Here is a 16,291-nt window from a genome sequence, read left to right as displayed (position 1 = left end):
AACCTAACTGAAATACAGCAAAAATGCTCCAAGGCAGCTACCAAAATAGATAGATACTCAGCGACCAGTGTATTAGGTGCATATGCTCATTAACACAAATATCTAATCAGCCAGTCATGGGCAGCATGATCAAGAGGTTCAGTTACAAACTCCAGAAAGTTTGAAGATGTTGGAAATCCAAAGCCACACACACAAAATGCTGGAGGAATGCAGCAACATCTATAAAAAAGAATAAACAGTTGACATTTTGGGCCGAGGGTCTCGGCCTGAAATGTCAACTGTTTATCTTTTCCCCCATAGATGCTGCCTGACATGCTGAGTTCTTTCAGTATTATGTGTGTGTTGCAAGAGGTTTAGTTGTTCAGATCAAACATCAGAATGGGGGAGAAACATGATCTAAGTGGCCTTCACCAAGGAATAACTGTTGGTGCCAGATGACGTGGTTTGAGTATCTCAGAAACTGCTGATCTCCTGGGATTTTCACACTCAACAGTCTCTAAAACTTACAGAGCGTGGTGTGGAAAACAAAGCAGTCAGCGAGCAGCAGTTCAGAGAGCAACAGCATCTTGTTAATATCAGAGATCAGAGGAGAATGTCCATACTGGTTCAAGCTGTGCAGGAGAGCTCTCAAAGCACAGGAGGTACCTAATAAAGTGGCCACTGAGTATAATTACATTTGATAAAGGCTTCTAGATCTATTTTAAAAGTAGAAGCAAGTGGCAGAGGCTTAGAAAGGGAATTCCAGAGCAACTGAAGACCCAAACAGTGGAACATTAAAAATCAGGGGCAGGCAAGAAAAGGAACTGGAAGAATACCATGATCTGGGAAGTCTGCACATCTGGAGCAGGTTATACAGAAAGGGAGATGACATACAATAAACAAAATGCTACCTGACCTGCTGAGTTTCTCCAGCATTTTGTCTGTTGTGCTGAATTTCCAGCATCTGCCAAATCTGTGTTTATGACACGTGATAACCATTTGGGAGATAGTTCAACTTATTGTACATTGAAAAATGAAATCAATACCAATATGACAAAATTAAAATGGAGATTAACAACAAATATAGAAAGTGCTGGACATACTCACAAAAGACCAGGCAGCATCTGTGGAAAGAGAAGCCCTTCACATTTCAGATATGGGGCCCTTCAACAGAACGAGGAAAGAGAGAAAAAGAGGTTGGTTTCAGTAGCAGAGAAGGAATGGGAAGGAATGAGTAAATAAGGAGAAAGACTTTGATAGGGCAAGTAAAAGTGGGTTAATAGAGGCAGATCCAAGACATACTCTTGTCTCATTTCTGTTTTTGTTCATAGTGAGGCTGTGAGATGTGCCTAAAATGAAGTGTAACACTACTATAGAGCGAGCAACACAGGTTCAATTCTCACTACTGTCCTCAAGGAGCTTGCACGTTTTCTCCTTGATTATATGCATTTCCTCCAGGTGTACTGGTTTCCTCCCACATTCCAAAGATGTACGGGTTTAGAGGTTAATTGGTCACAAGGTGTAATTAAGCAGGGTGTACTTGTTGCATCTGAAGGGCCTGTTACTGTGCTGCATCTGTAAATAAATAATTTTTTTCAATGAGCTATAATGATAGAAGGCTGAAGCCCAGCCTCTCCGTATAGCTACTAGCTCTTCAGTTTACAAAGCTTGCACATCTTTTCTGTAGTGGGGTGAATAAAACTGCACACAGCACTCCAGGTGTGGTCTAAATTAAGTTTTATACAGCCACAATCTGACCTTCTGATTGTTCTACTCAATGCCCAACCAATGACTATCATGTGGAGACAAAAGATCATTGTCTCAGATTGCAGTGTCCCAAAACTCTAGAATTCACAACCACAGGGAGCTGTGGACATCAGGTTAAAGGCCATATTTAAGGTGATAGATATTATGGTAACTTCTACTTTACAAAAAGACCACTCGACAACTTGATGGCCAAAAGAGCATCTTTATCTGGGACGGCAAATGATATTTACAATACAGAGGCTTCCAGGTACCTCATGCGACATGGGTGGAGGAACTATATACAATGCATACTGGGAGTAAAAGAGCGGAAGTAAAGACCCCGCCAACCCCGGATCCCGCCTCTTGCTACCAACAGCTCCCCGGTTAGTATTAACTTACTTTTAATAATACTCACATTACAACAGATATACACTCAGTAGCTAATTTATCAGGTACTTCCTGTACCTAATAAAGTGGCCACTGAGTGTATGTTCGCGATCTTCAGTTGCTGTAGTGATCCACTTCAAGGTTCAACATGCTATGCACTCAGAGATGCTCCTCTGCATGCCACTGTTGTAACGCGGGTGGCAAACTGTATCCGTCTCTGCCAATTCTTTGCATTCATCATCTGCGTAGAGGAGGGAGCCTGCTGTGCGGCCAGCAGTGTGCTCTCCATATTGTACTGCCCTGACTTGTGTATCCTGTAGACAGCTAAGATGCAACACCATGGTTGACCCCAACCAGTGAAGGGCCACAATCACACAGACCTAACTGTGAAACAATCACCCACTGAGAGCAGCAACTCTTAAAGGTGTACGCTGAAAGCACAAGTTGCAAACACGTTAAACAGAATACATCAAATAGAAATAATAAAAACCAAAATGAGGTTGCCCATAACATATTCATTCAAGGACTATCAGTTATCCAGTGGCCAGACACCAAGGCATTGTGGGCTACAGAAGCGTGGGTTTGGTGAGCCAAAGCTTTTCTCTTTGGAGCGGAGGCCAGTTGATAGAGTACAAATAATGGGTCGTGGGTGCATGGAACACGGTCCTGGGATGGCGGTAGAGCCACATACATTCCAGAGACTTAAGAAATTCTAAAATAGGCACATGGATTATAGAAAGATAGAAGGTTTTATGGGAAGGAAGGGTTGGATTGATCTTGGAGTAGGTTAAAAGGTCAGCACATCATGGGCTGAAAGGCTTGTACTGTACTGTTCTTTATGTATGTACAATCAGTCCATGTATACAAGTTACTTGTACATTGTGCTTTATAGCATTGTTTCTGTATTTATATTTATGATGTGTTTTTAAAAAAAATTGTGGTCTTTATGCGTTTCAGTTTTTTATGTAGCTTTGGATCCAGAGTAACAATTGCTTTAGTCTTATTTATGCTCGTGTACTGAAGACTGACAGTGCACAATTTTGAGAAGTGGTAAGTATAGACAGATATAGGTCAGTGTGGAGATTGTGGGCTGAACAGTCATGTAGCACAGAAACAGGCCCCATAACTTTTCAGTGTCTGGCTACTACTACACCACTACATCGTCCTTTATAATAACATTTTATTCTGGAGATATAATAAAGGCTAATTACAGTTTTTTGGCATTTAATGTTATAGAACTAACACAACATCAACACAAAAAATGTAGCAAAAAGGCTTGAGGTTTAGTTTAATGTGCTGTTGATCACATAATCCTGTCCTATATTTCATTCCCCCCACCCCCCGTGGAAACTTTCATAACTAATAACTGCTGCTTTACTGGTTCTAAGCCTGTTTAAATATTTTGCCTTGTACTCTATACTACAGTACTTCTTCTTGTGGTTTACCAATGTGGGGTCATCTAGCCAAGACCGCATATTGAGTGGTGTGCAACAGCCGTCCCACTTTGAAAAGAAATCACACACAGGTATCTTTCACTCTTCACTCCAGTGGAAATAAACTAACATTGACCACGAGAGACTCCAATTTCCTCCCACATTCCAAAGATGTACGGTTACAGTTAGTGAGTTGTGGGCATGCTATGGTTGGCACCAGAAGTGTGGCAATTCTTGTGGGCAACCCTCAGCACAATCCTCACTGATTGGACTAAACACAAATGACAAATACATCTAATTTTTATAGGCATAGAGCACAGAAACAGGTCCTTCAGCACATCTAGTTCATGCCAATCTCTTCTGTCTAGTCCCATCGACCTGCACCTGGTCCATAGCCCTCCATACCTCCTCCCATCCATATACGGTACTTCTCCAAACTTCTCAAATGATACAATCGAACCTGCTTCCACCACTTCTGCTGGCAGCTCGCTCCATATTCACACCCCTCTCAATCTGTATTCCCCCTAAGGTTTCCCTTAAATATTTCACCTTTCACCCTAAACCTATGACCTCTAGTTCTAGTCTCACCCAACCTCAGTGGAAAAAAGTCTGCTTGCATTGACACTATCTACACCCCTCACAATTTGGAATACCACCATTAAATCTCCCCTGTTTGTTGTATGCTCCAGGGAATAAAGTTTTAACCAATTCAACCTTTTCTTATAACTCAGGCCCTCAAGTTGTACCACCGCCGCCACCACCACTACTAAGGCAACTCAGGCCTAGGAGACTGGCGTGGGCATGATGACGTTCTCTCCACTCCTCCCTCTCCCTCATCAGTGTGTTCAGTTCTTCGACATTAACCACGCCACTATCTTCTAGGAGGGTGCCCAGGGTTCATTTTCCTATGCTTGGGCTCCCATGTGATGACTAGGTTGGCTGGCAACATCCTTTTAAATGTTCTCTGCCTTTTTCATAAAAGATATAATAGATAAATAGAAAACTGCACTTTAACCTCAATGTTAGCCAAAATGGAAGATTGAACAACTCACAGACATTACCATCAATATTCTGAAAGTTACAATTGATCAAAAATATTGTATATTTGGACCAGGCACAAAGACTGTGGAAAAACAACGGTTTGGTATTCACCAGTGAATGACTCATTCCTCACTCCCATCTCAAGTCAGAGTGTAATGGAAAATTCTTACTGTCTGATAAATGCAGCACAATTAACACAAGAAACCCAACACCATCCAGAACAAAAGGAGTCACTCCTGTTCTTGATGTCTATTGCTTATATTTTTCCCTTTTCTCTTTGTATTTGCACAGTTTGGTGTCCTTTGCACGTTGGTTGTGTGTCCGTTTCTGTCATGTGAGGTTTTTCATTGATTCTGTTGTTTTTCTATTTACTGTGAATGCCCACAAGAAAATAAATCTTGGGGTAGTATCGGTGATATATCTGTACCTTGATGATAAATTTACTTTGAACTTTGAACCACCTGCTCATGTCTTGCTCCACCATGAGCAAACCCTGGCCACAGTGGACTTCATCACAAAACAGACCACATCAATACGTTAAAGCTCTTTCTAGACACACACATTTCCACTACCTGCAAGCTCCTCTCCAAGTTAAGATAAAAATCTTTCAGCATCAAGTTTAAAATCTTGAAGACTCAACCTACTGAAGAATGGCCTTTGTCACACAAACAATTAAGGTGACAGCTCATGTTCATTCTCTCAAGTAAAGGACACATAGCAAAATGGTCTTGTTAACAGTGCCTAAGGCTACGTCCACACTACACCGGATAAATCCATAACCAAAGCTTTTTTCTTCGTTTTTAACCTTTGTCCACACTAAAACGGCGTTTTCGTCCCCCGAAAACGGAGAATTTCAGAAATGCTCTCCAGGGTGTGTAATTTTGAAAACACCAGATTGGCCAGAGCAGTGTGGACGGGGTAACTGGAGAAATCTAAAAGCACTGTCATGACATGCCAGAACAGATTGTGACGGCAGCGCACCATTTCATTGTTTTCTTGAATGCAACCCAACAATTTCAGAAGACGGCAATGAGACTGAAGCCAGAAAAGTTAGAAATGTACTCACCAAATACTTTGATCCATAACCTATAACCACATAACAATTACAGCACGGAAACAGGCCATCTCGGCCCTCCTAGTCCGTGCCAAACACTTACTCTCACCTAGTCCCACCGACCTGCACTCAGCCCATAACCCTCCATTCCTTTCCTGTCCATATACCTATCCAATTTTACTTTAAATGACAATATCGAACCTGCCTTTACCACTTCTACTGGAAGCTCGTTCCACACAGCTACCACTCTCTGAGTAAAGAAATTCCCCCTCGTGTTACCCATAAACTTTTGTCCCCTAACTCTCAACTCATGTCCTCTTGTTTGAATCTCCCCTCTCAATAGAAAAAGCCTATCAATGTCAACTCTATCTATCCCCCTCATAATTTTAAATACCTCTATCAAGTCCCCCCTCAACCTTCTACGCTCCAAAGAATAAAGACCTAACTTGTTCAACCTTTCTCTGTAACTTAGGTGCTGAAACCCAGGTAACATTCTAGTAAATCTCCTCTGTACTCTCTCTATTTTGTTGACATCTTTCCTATAATTCGGTGACCAGAACTGTACACAATATTTACTGAATAAATAAGTATACTCACTTTGCCCTGTTTTCTGTCATATGAAAGTGGTTTACCTATTTATGCAAGTACTTCTCTGACAATAGATGTGTAACAGCCTAATGTAACATTGTATGGAAATACAAGACAACGCTGATGCAGACATGTTTTATACATTTAACAAGGGGCTTTATTAATGCAACAGAGTTTCAATGTTCGTCGTCAGCCGAGTAATACTGTCCGTGAACTCCCTGTCAGTTGCCTTTGTACGCTCCAGTATTAGTTTCTTTTTAAACCTGTTAAGTCCTCCTGCTTGAGAAGCAACAGCTGTCCATCGTTTAAGTTTTTCTAGTCTGTAACTGCACAAATGCGCACTTTCACAGAGAGATTCGACACCAAACATGTCGCTTGTTTTCGGTAGATGTATCCTGCGCATGCCCAGTAGGAAGCGATTCGCCGAAATATCCGTTTTAATGTGGACAGAGATATTTTTAAAAGCACATAGTGTGGACGCCTGTTGTTTTTATGCAAAACCGGCATTTTCAAAATTATCCGGTCTAGTGTGGACGTAGCCTAAATCAGACACTCGAATAAAGAACATTTTCATCCATCTTACAGTGTTGAAAATTGTTCTCACCACTTAAAAACCATTAACAACTTATCTAGAACAAAGGAGTTGCAGTTCAGAACACAACAATTTTGCAAGACCACTGTTAATAAGGGGTGCAGCTGAATATGTGAGTTTAAAGTTCAAAGTAAATTTTATTATCAAAGTGCATATAGGTCACCACATACAACCCTGAGATTCATTTTCCTGTGAGCATACTCAGTAAATCTATAGAATAGTAACTATAACAGAATCAATGAAAGATCAATCAAACTGCAGAAGACAACAAAATGTGCATATGCAAATATAAATAATCAGCAATAAATGATGAGAAAATGGGATAATGAGATAAAGAGTCCTTAAAGTGAGATCATTGGTTTTGGGAACATCTCAATGATGGGGCAATGAGTGTAGTTATCTCTTTTGTTCAAATGCATGATAGTTGAGGGGTAGTAACTGTTCCTGAACCTGGTGGTGTGATAAACGTACAATACAGTCAGCCCTCCTCATCCTCGAGTTCCGCATCCGCGAATTCAACCAACCGTGAATCGAGAAAACCCGGAAGTGTTCTTCCAGCACTTCTTGTTCAAGCATGTACAGACTTTTTTTTCTTGTCATTATTCCCTAAATAATGCAATATAAGAAATATTTTACATAGCATTTACATTGTGTTAGGTATTATAAGTAATCTAGAGATGATTTAAAGTATATAGGAGGATGTGCGTAGGTTATTGTGGATCGGGATCGGAAAAAAATCGTAAGTTCTCTTACTAACTAAGTCGGAATAGGTACATCCGGTATTATTTAGCGTCAGTTAGTCAAACGTTTGTCTTAATATATATTTTAACTTTCTATGCATATAAAATACTTATGAATGTATGCTTACAGACTGTTCCTGAGTGCGCTTTCCATCTGTGCCGGGTTGATGTGGAGGATCAAAAACTCAAAAGTCCAAAACCCAATAATTAAACTACTGCATTGCTTAGTAATAATTGTAGCTTTCATCGGGGCAGGGCCTTTCTCACTTTATCCTTTAAAATTGTTCCAATCGTTGACCGACTGTAGCCTGACGCTTTTACAATGACCGATGGTGTTTCACCTCTTTCCGATCGCTTTATTATTTCCACTTTATTTTCAATCGTGATTGTGATTATTTTCGTGAACAGAAACAATGCGGATTCAGAGCTCTACCTCCAGGAGGTCCTAATGTCCACCACATTGAGATAGGTTGAATAAGGGACTTGAGCATCTGTGTTTTTTGGTATCTGCGAGGGGTCCCGGAACCAATCCCTCGCGGATAAGGAGGGCCAACTGTAAAAAATCTGATTCTATTTTACTGAGACTTTATTGATAACACCAGAAAGATCCTGTCACAATGCACAAACCATTGGAGGAACTCCGTGGGTCACGCAGCATCGATGGAGGGGAAAAAAGTTTTGGGTCAAGACTCTCTGTTGGGATTCAACAAAATCTTATCCAAAATTCTGACATCTTTGCTAAGATGTTCTTCTAACTGCCAGTGATAATGTGGACTATTTGGGAGCATATTATATATCCATAGAGCACAGAAGGAAGCCCATCAGCCCAACTAGTCCATGCTGACAAAGACGCCCATCCATGCAAGTCCCAGTTGCCTGTGTTTGGGCCCACAATCCTTATTATCAATTCAATTCATGAAGAATGCATTTCAGGCCTGCTTTCCTCAAAGCCCACCAAAAAAAAGTGACAAATTAAACATTTATCTCAAGATGGCTGCTAAGGCCCTGTTGGTTGAACTGTCTCTGTGACTCAGGACAGAGTACAAGTTCCACACACAAAATGCTGGAGGAACTCAGCAGACTGGGCAGCATCTATGGAAAAGAGTACATCGACGTTTCAAGCCGAGACCCTTCCTGAAACGTGATTGCACTCTTTTCCATAGATACTGCCTGGCTTGCTGAGTTCCTCCTGCATCTTGTGTGTGTTGCTTGGATTTCCAGCATCTGCAGATTTTTCTCTTGTTTGCAATTGGAGTACAAGTTCCATCCACTCTGGACTGATAAAAGTGGGTGTGCTGCATGATCTGGTGAATATATCATCGAACCAAGGCCATGTCTGCACAATTCAGGAGAGTGTAAAAATTCTAAGAGCACTGATCAAAGAAGAACAACTCAGTACTCTCAGGTATCCTGGCCAATCAGATATCATCACTGAAGTGAATTAGTTTTTTATTATCCATTGTTGTTTGAGGAAGCATGCTGCCACATTTACAACAGTCATTACACCTCATAAAATGCCAAATTACATAACATTCACTGGAGCAGTACAAACCAAACTGATTTATTTCCCTTCTAAGATGGCAGACAGCAACTTTACCAATTTAGTACTACTTCACACTGGTATCAATTATCTGTTCAGATCAGAGAATGAATTTCGAAACCACAAGGTTCCAGGTGAGTGGAGTATGAACTAAACAAATGGAAAAGCCATCGTCACTAGATTACTGCTGGCTTTACTCCTGCAGCAAGATGAATGAAATAGTGATTTCACAGGCAGTGAGTGACATTGAGTGGTGTCGCAATAACAACCTTACACCCTATCTATGTCAATAAGACCAAGAAATTGTTTGTTGTTTTCAGGAAGGGAAATTGGGAGAACTCACACCAGTCCTGAACAAGCTTCAAGTTCCTGGATGTTGACATCTCTGAGGATCTATCTTGGGCCCAACATATTGATGCAATTACAAAGAAGGCATGTCAGTGGCTATATTTCATTAGGTACTTGAGGATATTTGGTAGGTCACCAAAGATTCCACCAAATTTCTACAGATGTACCATGGCCAGTATTCTGACTGGTCGCATCACTGTTTGGTGGTGATGTGTCAATGCACAGGATTGGAAAAAGCTGCAGGGGGTTTTAAATCAGCCAGCTCCATCATGGGCACTAGCCTCCCCAGCATCATGGACATCTTCAATAGAAACATAGAAAATAGGTGCAGGAGTAGGCCATTCTGCCCTTCGAGCCTGCACCGCCATTCAGTATGATCATGGCTGATCATCCAACTCAGAACCCTGTACCTGTTTTATCTCCATACCCCCTGATCCCTTTAGCCACAAGGGCCATATCTAACTTCCTCTTAAATATAGCCAATGAACCGGCCTCAACTGTTTCCTGTGGCAGAGAATTCCACAGATTCACCACTCTCCGTGTGAAGAAGTTTTTCCCTCATCTCGGTCCTAAAAGGCTTCCCCATTATCCTTAAACTGTGACCCCTCGTTCTGGACTTCCCCAACATCGGAAACAATCTTCCTGCATCTAGCCTGTCCAATCCCTTTAGAATTTTATACGTTTCAATAAGATCCCCCCTCAATCTTCTAAATTCCAGTGAGTATAAGCCTAGTCGATCCTATTCCAGTGAGTATAAGCCTAGTCGATCCAATAGGCAATCCCTCAAGTCAGTATCCATCATTAAGGACCCTCACCATTGAGGATATGCCTTCTTCTCATTACTATCATCAGAGAGGAGGCACAGGATCCTGAAGACACACTCAATGCTTTAGGAATAGTTTCTTCCCCTCCTCCATCAAATTTTTTAATGGACTATCTCACTATTTGCAGTGCTTATTTTTTTATATTTCCAAATGCAACTTATAATTTTAAAAAATATATTACACTGTACTGGTACAGCAAAACAACAAATTTCACAATGTATGCCAATGATAATAAACCTGATTCTGATTTTGGCAAAGCACAAAAGATCAGCATGCAAGACGCTCAGACTTTTCCTTTGAAATGGTGTAAAAATACCTAAAAAGTTGTATAATGAAACAAATAATGAAGAAATGTTACATGCTTTGGTTAAAGAAGGAAAAAATAAAGATTCCCCCACCATCAATGCCATTAAATCTTCTGGGCCACCATGGAATAGGAGATATAGAAGCCTGAAGTCCCACAGCACCAAGTTCAAGAACAGCCACTTCCCTTTACTCATTCTGTTCTTGAATCAAATGGCAGCACTACTTCAGCATGGTAACACTCTCCTCTCCTACCAGATTCCTTCTCCAACCCTTGACCTTTCCCACCCATCAGGCTTCACCTATTACCCTCTAGCTAGCCTCCTTCCCTTCTCCCCACCTTTCTATTCTGCCCACTTTCCCCTTTCTTCTCAGTTCTGAAGAAGGGTCTCAGCCCAAAATGTCAGTTGTTTATACACTTCCATAAATGAATGAGTTCCTTCATCATCTTGAGAAGCTTTGGATTTCCAGCATCTGCAGAATGTCTTCTGTTTATGATAGCAACAATATAACCAATTTGCCCTACAATGAACTTAGTCTTTTTGTTCTAATTGTATTCTTTATCTTTTTCTAGTGAATATTGTGTCTCCAATGTTATGTGCCTATGATGCTGTTGCAAGTAAGCTTTTTACTACACTTAAGGATACTTGTGCAAACCACAAGAGACTCAATTTTGAATGACTTGAGAGCTCAGCGATTCAATCACAAATGAGAAAATCTGCAGATGCTGGAAATCAGAGCAACACGCACAAAATGCTGGAGGAACTCAGCAGTCCAGGCAGCATCTGGGAAGAGTCCAGTCAGCAGGACTGGAGGAAAAAGCTAAGGAGTAGATTTAAAAGGCGGAGGTAGGGGAGAAACACCATGGTGATAAGTGAAACCTGAAGGGGGAGGGATGAAGGAAAGTGCTGGGAAGTTGATTGGTGAGACAGAAGGCCATGGAAGAAAGGGGAGAGGAGCACCAGAAGGCGATGGGTGGGCAAGGAGATAAGGAAAAGGGGATGGGAAATGAAGGTGGGGTAGGGGGGTCATTACCAGAAGATTGAGAAATCGAAGTTCATGCCATCAGGTTGAAGGCTACCTAAATGGGATACAAGGTATTGTTCCTCCAATCTAAGTGTGGCCTCATCACGACAGTGGAGCAGGCCATGGATCGACATATTGGAATGGGAATGGGAAGTAGAATTAATATGGGTGGCCACTGGGAGATTCCACTTCTTCTGGCAGATGGAGCACAGGTGCTCTTTTGTTAGCCTAAGGGAAGAGGTTGGAAGAAATTTCTTGATCAGAAGTTCAAACAGCAGAAAATACAATGGCATGGGTACAAACAGGGTATGCACCTATAACACTGAATATAATCCATAATCTATGGTCTCACTTTCAAGTACTCTACAACTCATGTTCTCAATATTATTCACTATTTATTTATTGTTTTTTCTTTTGCAGTGTGTAGCTTTTCATTGATTCTATGGCAATTTGTTTGTTCTACTGTGAATGCCTGCAAGAAAATGATTCTCAGAGTACTATACAATTTGATAACAAATTTACTTTGAACAGTGGGTATGCACCTACAGAGGAGAACTTGGGTGCGAAGATGGAAGCAGAGTAATGATAAAGAACTACAAAGAAATCAGAGAGTGGGATTAGTCTTTGCTTCAACACGTTTGATGTGGACATAGAGTTGAAAAGTCCCTTTCTGTGCTGCAGTTTTCCCTGCTTCTATTGGGAGAATGCAGAACATGTTGAGGTTTGTAACTAGGTCAAGGGTGAGATATCAATGGAAAAAGCTGTTATTATGGGTCTCGTCACAGACCAAACAGCAACGATGGTCTGAAAGCACCACACAAGAATCACTGACAAGAGCCTTAAAAATGAATTACCTGGTATGTTTCTTTTATGACTACAAAAAAATAGTAAAACAGCAGTGCTGGGTCCTGATCAGAAAGTGAAAACAGAGCAGCTCAGACAAGTAGCAAGACAAACTTCACCAATAAACAGAGTGCTTGACAAAGCAAGTACTCTGTTGCTAATTATTAAAGCACACCACTGGGTTGGTTACTCAAAATAAAAAAAAGAACAAAGTTTCAGATGCCATTACTGAAAGGAACACATTCAGCCAGAGAGACAGTGAAGCCATTCAACACATTTTTTATAAAACTCCTTCATTTCCATCCCAACAGTACTTAAGTAGAACTTGAAACTTGAATTAATTCTGAAGCATTAAACAGTAAAAAGAGAATATATTGTTAGCACAACATAACTATTCCAAGTTCAAACAATGTCAAAATTTCAAATTGCCTTTTCTTATATGTAGCAGCTCACTTGAAGAGCATAGAATGCTAACTCAATTAATGTCAGATTACAAATTCTCTCAAAAAGAATGCAAATGTTTCCTTCTTGACTACACTTAGCACATACACAGACAAGAATGTAAAGGTTTTGCTGAAAGAATTGTGCAGATTTGCTTCACTGTGCCAAGGAGAGAGAGGGGATTTAGAGAACAGCTCAAAATCATAAAACGTATTTCATTAAAGTTTGCAGATAGAACCCAATTCCAAAAGCCAGAAAAGTGGTACCTAGCAAATTGGAATTAGTTTGTTACTATCACATGTACCAAGATACAGTGAAAAGCTTGCCTTGTAGACATTTATATAGATCAGATCATTACACAATGAACTGAGGTAGAACAAGGTAAAATAATTAACAATCTAAAGTGTAACAGATACATGGAAAGTACAGTACAGTTAAACTATAAGGTGCAAGGTAACAATGTAGACTGTGAGGTCCAGAGACCATCTTATTGCACAAAGAAATCATTTAATAGTCTGATAACGTTAGTGTGATATTATCCTTTAGACTGATGGTATGTGCTTTCATGTTGTTGTATCTCTCCCCCAATGGGAGAGGGGAGGAGAGAGAATGTCTGGGGTGGGTTGGGTATTTGATTATATTGCCTGTTTTACTGAGGCAGCAAGTTCACAGTGGATGGCTGGTTTCCATGAATCGCTGAGCTGTGTCCACAACTCTCTGCAGTTTCTTGCAGTCCCGTGCAGAGTAGCTATCATATCAAGCTGTTATACATCCTGATAGGATGCTTTCTACTGTGTATCAATGTACTGTGTTTTTGACCATGGCATCTATGTGGTTGGACCAGCGGTAGGCTATTAGTGACGTTCACTGCTAGGAATAAGAAGTTATTGTTGATAATGTCATTATCTTTAAATCAATGTAATTATTTAAATGGATACAATTTTTTTAAAAATTTGTTCTGGTAGACACTTAAATATTCAAGGCGGGGAAAGATAAGCTCCCGATGAGAATGCAAGGAATGGATTAAAGAACAGCATGGATATTGTGGGCTGAAGGGCCTGTTTCTTTGCTGTATAAATATGACTCTTTGTTCATTGTAGATTGTTTAATTATCACACTCCCTCCCATTAAAGACTTTTTCTTATGCTAGTTTGTTTTACAGCCTTGTGTTCAAAGTCTCCAAATGCACTCCCTCTCTTTCATTGTAGTGAGTGAAACCTTTCCAAGTAATCACATTTTTAAATTCCTTTACAGAGGTAAACATTCCTTTAAATGTATGTTATCCTAAAGGGGTTAATTTCACTCAACACCACCTCATTATTGAAAAGTTCCCACAACCTACAGACTCACTTTCAAGCACTCATTTCATGTTCTCAATACTTACTTATTAGTATTATTCCTTTCTTTTTGAAATTTGCAGTTTGTTGTCTTTGCACACTGGTTGAACGCCCAAGTAGGTGCGGTCTTTCATCGACTGGGCTGTTATCCACCACTTTCTAATCAAACAAAAAAGTTCGACAGACACACACACAATGCTGGTGGAACTCAGACCTTTGGCCCAAACTGTTGACTTGTTTATTCCCCTCCATAGAGACTGCCTGACTTGCAGAGTTCCTCCAGCATTTTGCGCATGAGCCTCACACCTATTTCTGTACTCTCCTTTGGCTCTGCACCACTCTAATTTTGGCCCTCAGTCACCTCCGTGTAATAATTTATGTTTCAACTAGCTGTGAGATCGAAAATTCTGGTCTTTAATCCTCTTACTACTTTGATCAGGCTCATTTGATCAGGCCAATTATCTTCATGAGAATGTCATCACAAATTTTGGTCTGGAAACATTCCTAAGATGCAATTTAGGCTATTTTAATTCATTACTTAAGTGTTATAATTGCTGTATAATACAACATTCATCCCTGGAACAGAGAACCCTACAAAAAGTGGTGGATATGGCACAGTCCATCGTAGGTAAAGCCCTCCCCACTGTTGAGCATATCCACAGAGCCCAGTAGCAGGAAAGCATGCATCCGTTTTAATGAACATCAGGCTATGCTCTCTTCTCACTACTGCCATAGGGAATGAGGCATAGGAGCCTCAGGAACCCATACCATCAGGTTCAGAAACAGCCTACACCCATCAAGTTCCTGAAACAGCATGAATAACTTTACTCACCTCAACACTGAACTGATTCCACAACCTATCGGTCTCACTTCCAAGGACTCTACAACTCATGTTCTCAAATATTATTTATTTACTTATTTATTATTATTTATTTTTTCTTTTTGTCATCGTTTGTACAGTCTGTCATCTTTTGCACATTGGTTGTCTGCCAGTCTCTGTTTTTGTGTAGGTTTTCATAGTGTTTCTTTGTATCTACTGTCAATGCCTGCAAGAAAATGAATCTCAGGGTAGTACATGGTGATATATAGGTACTTGGATATTAAATTTACTTTTGACAGATTATATAAGTGCACTATTTAATATGCGCAGGCGAAGTCTGTTCAGATGAGTGAGACTTATAAGGAACGCATATATAGAACAAGCTTCATTACCTATCACAAGAATAAGTCACACAACGCTCTAGGCGCGTTCAGTTCATAACGTACATTCGAAGTTTACACCGAGCAGGGTGACAGTGCATGGGGCTTCATACGGACACAGTGCGCGGTCCGAGGGTCAGCCCGGGCTCTGTACTGACACGGAGCGCGCCCCGGGGGTCAAGTCGGGCCCCGGGGGGTCACCCCGGACTCCGTATTGGCAACGCCGGTTTACGCGGGGATTCCGCACGTGGTACGCACGCGCGGTTGTCACGGTGACCGACATCATGTAGGCGCGGGGCGGACCCGATCGCGAGCTGCTGCCTGGTTGGCTGCTTCGAACCTGCCTTCAAAACCCAGTTCGGAAAGCGATGGCTCGTCGCCTCTCTGCCGCCAACCCGGTCAGTTCACCGCAGCTTCCGCTCCTAGACCTTCCGTTGAAAGGCTTCCCGTTGACCGGTCCCCGCCACAAACGCAGCCTCTCGCCCGTCCGCTCCTCGTCTCCGTCCGACTGCCGCTGCCTCAGCCTAACCTACTGGCGGTGTCTGCAAGGCCCGCCCCCCCCGCGCGCGCTCTGTTCCCATTCGCAGCTTCCTCTTCACCGCGCCTTCCAATTGGCTCCGCACTCGCGTCAATGAGACTGACTTCTGTCCTCGACTTTGGGTTGACGTCAAGGCCGGAAGCTATTTTCAATGATGTCATTGTTTTACATCATTCCAAAAATTTAAAGAGGTAATGATATGTTTTGAACCCACTATTTAGTTTTCTCAGCAATTATTTAACAATTCAAATTTGTAAGGATGCTTTTTTATCTTTCTGTGAAATATTTAAAGCTTACACTTTAGTACTGAGGGAGTGCTGACTTTTGAATA

At 41.2% G+C, this 16,291-nt stretch overlaps 1 protein-coding gene across 2 annotated transcripts in view; it reads right to left on the bottom strand.

Annotated features, from left to right (window-relative positions):
* pak1 (p21 protein (Cdc42/Rac)-activated kinase 1) overlaps window positions 1-15,972 on the bottom strand; it is a 300,561-nt gene extending 284,589 nt beyond the window's left edge. Inside the window, exon 1 of one of the 2 annotated variants that reach the window (XM_073044260.1) lies at window positions 15,763-15,972. The gene's annotated coding sequence lies outside the window, so the exon portion shown is untranslated. The remainder of the gene's footprint in view (window positions 1-15,762) is intronic. The other variant, XM_073044259.1, reaches the window with a different exon arrangement.
* Window positions 15,973-16,291: the final 319 nt, after the last annotated feature.

The sequence above is a fragment of the Hemitrygon akajei genome, chromosome 4, assembly GCF_048418815.1.
Source record: "Hemitrygon akajei chromosome 4, sHemAka1.3, whole genome shotgun sequence".
NCBI classification, from domain to species: domain Eukaryota; kingdom Metazoa; phylum Chordata; class Chondrichthyes; order Myliobatiformes; family Dasyatidae; genus Hemitrygon; species Hemitrygon akajei.
Note: the sequence above shows the minus strand (reverse complement) of the source record. Positions and strands in the feature narration are given on the sequence as shown.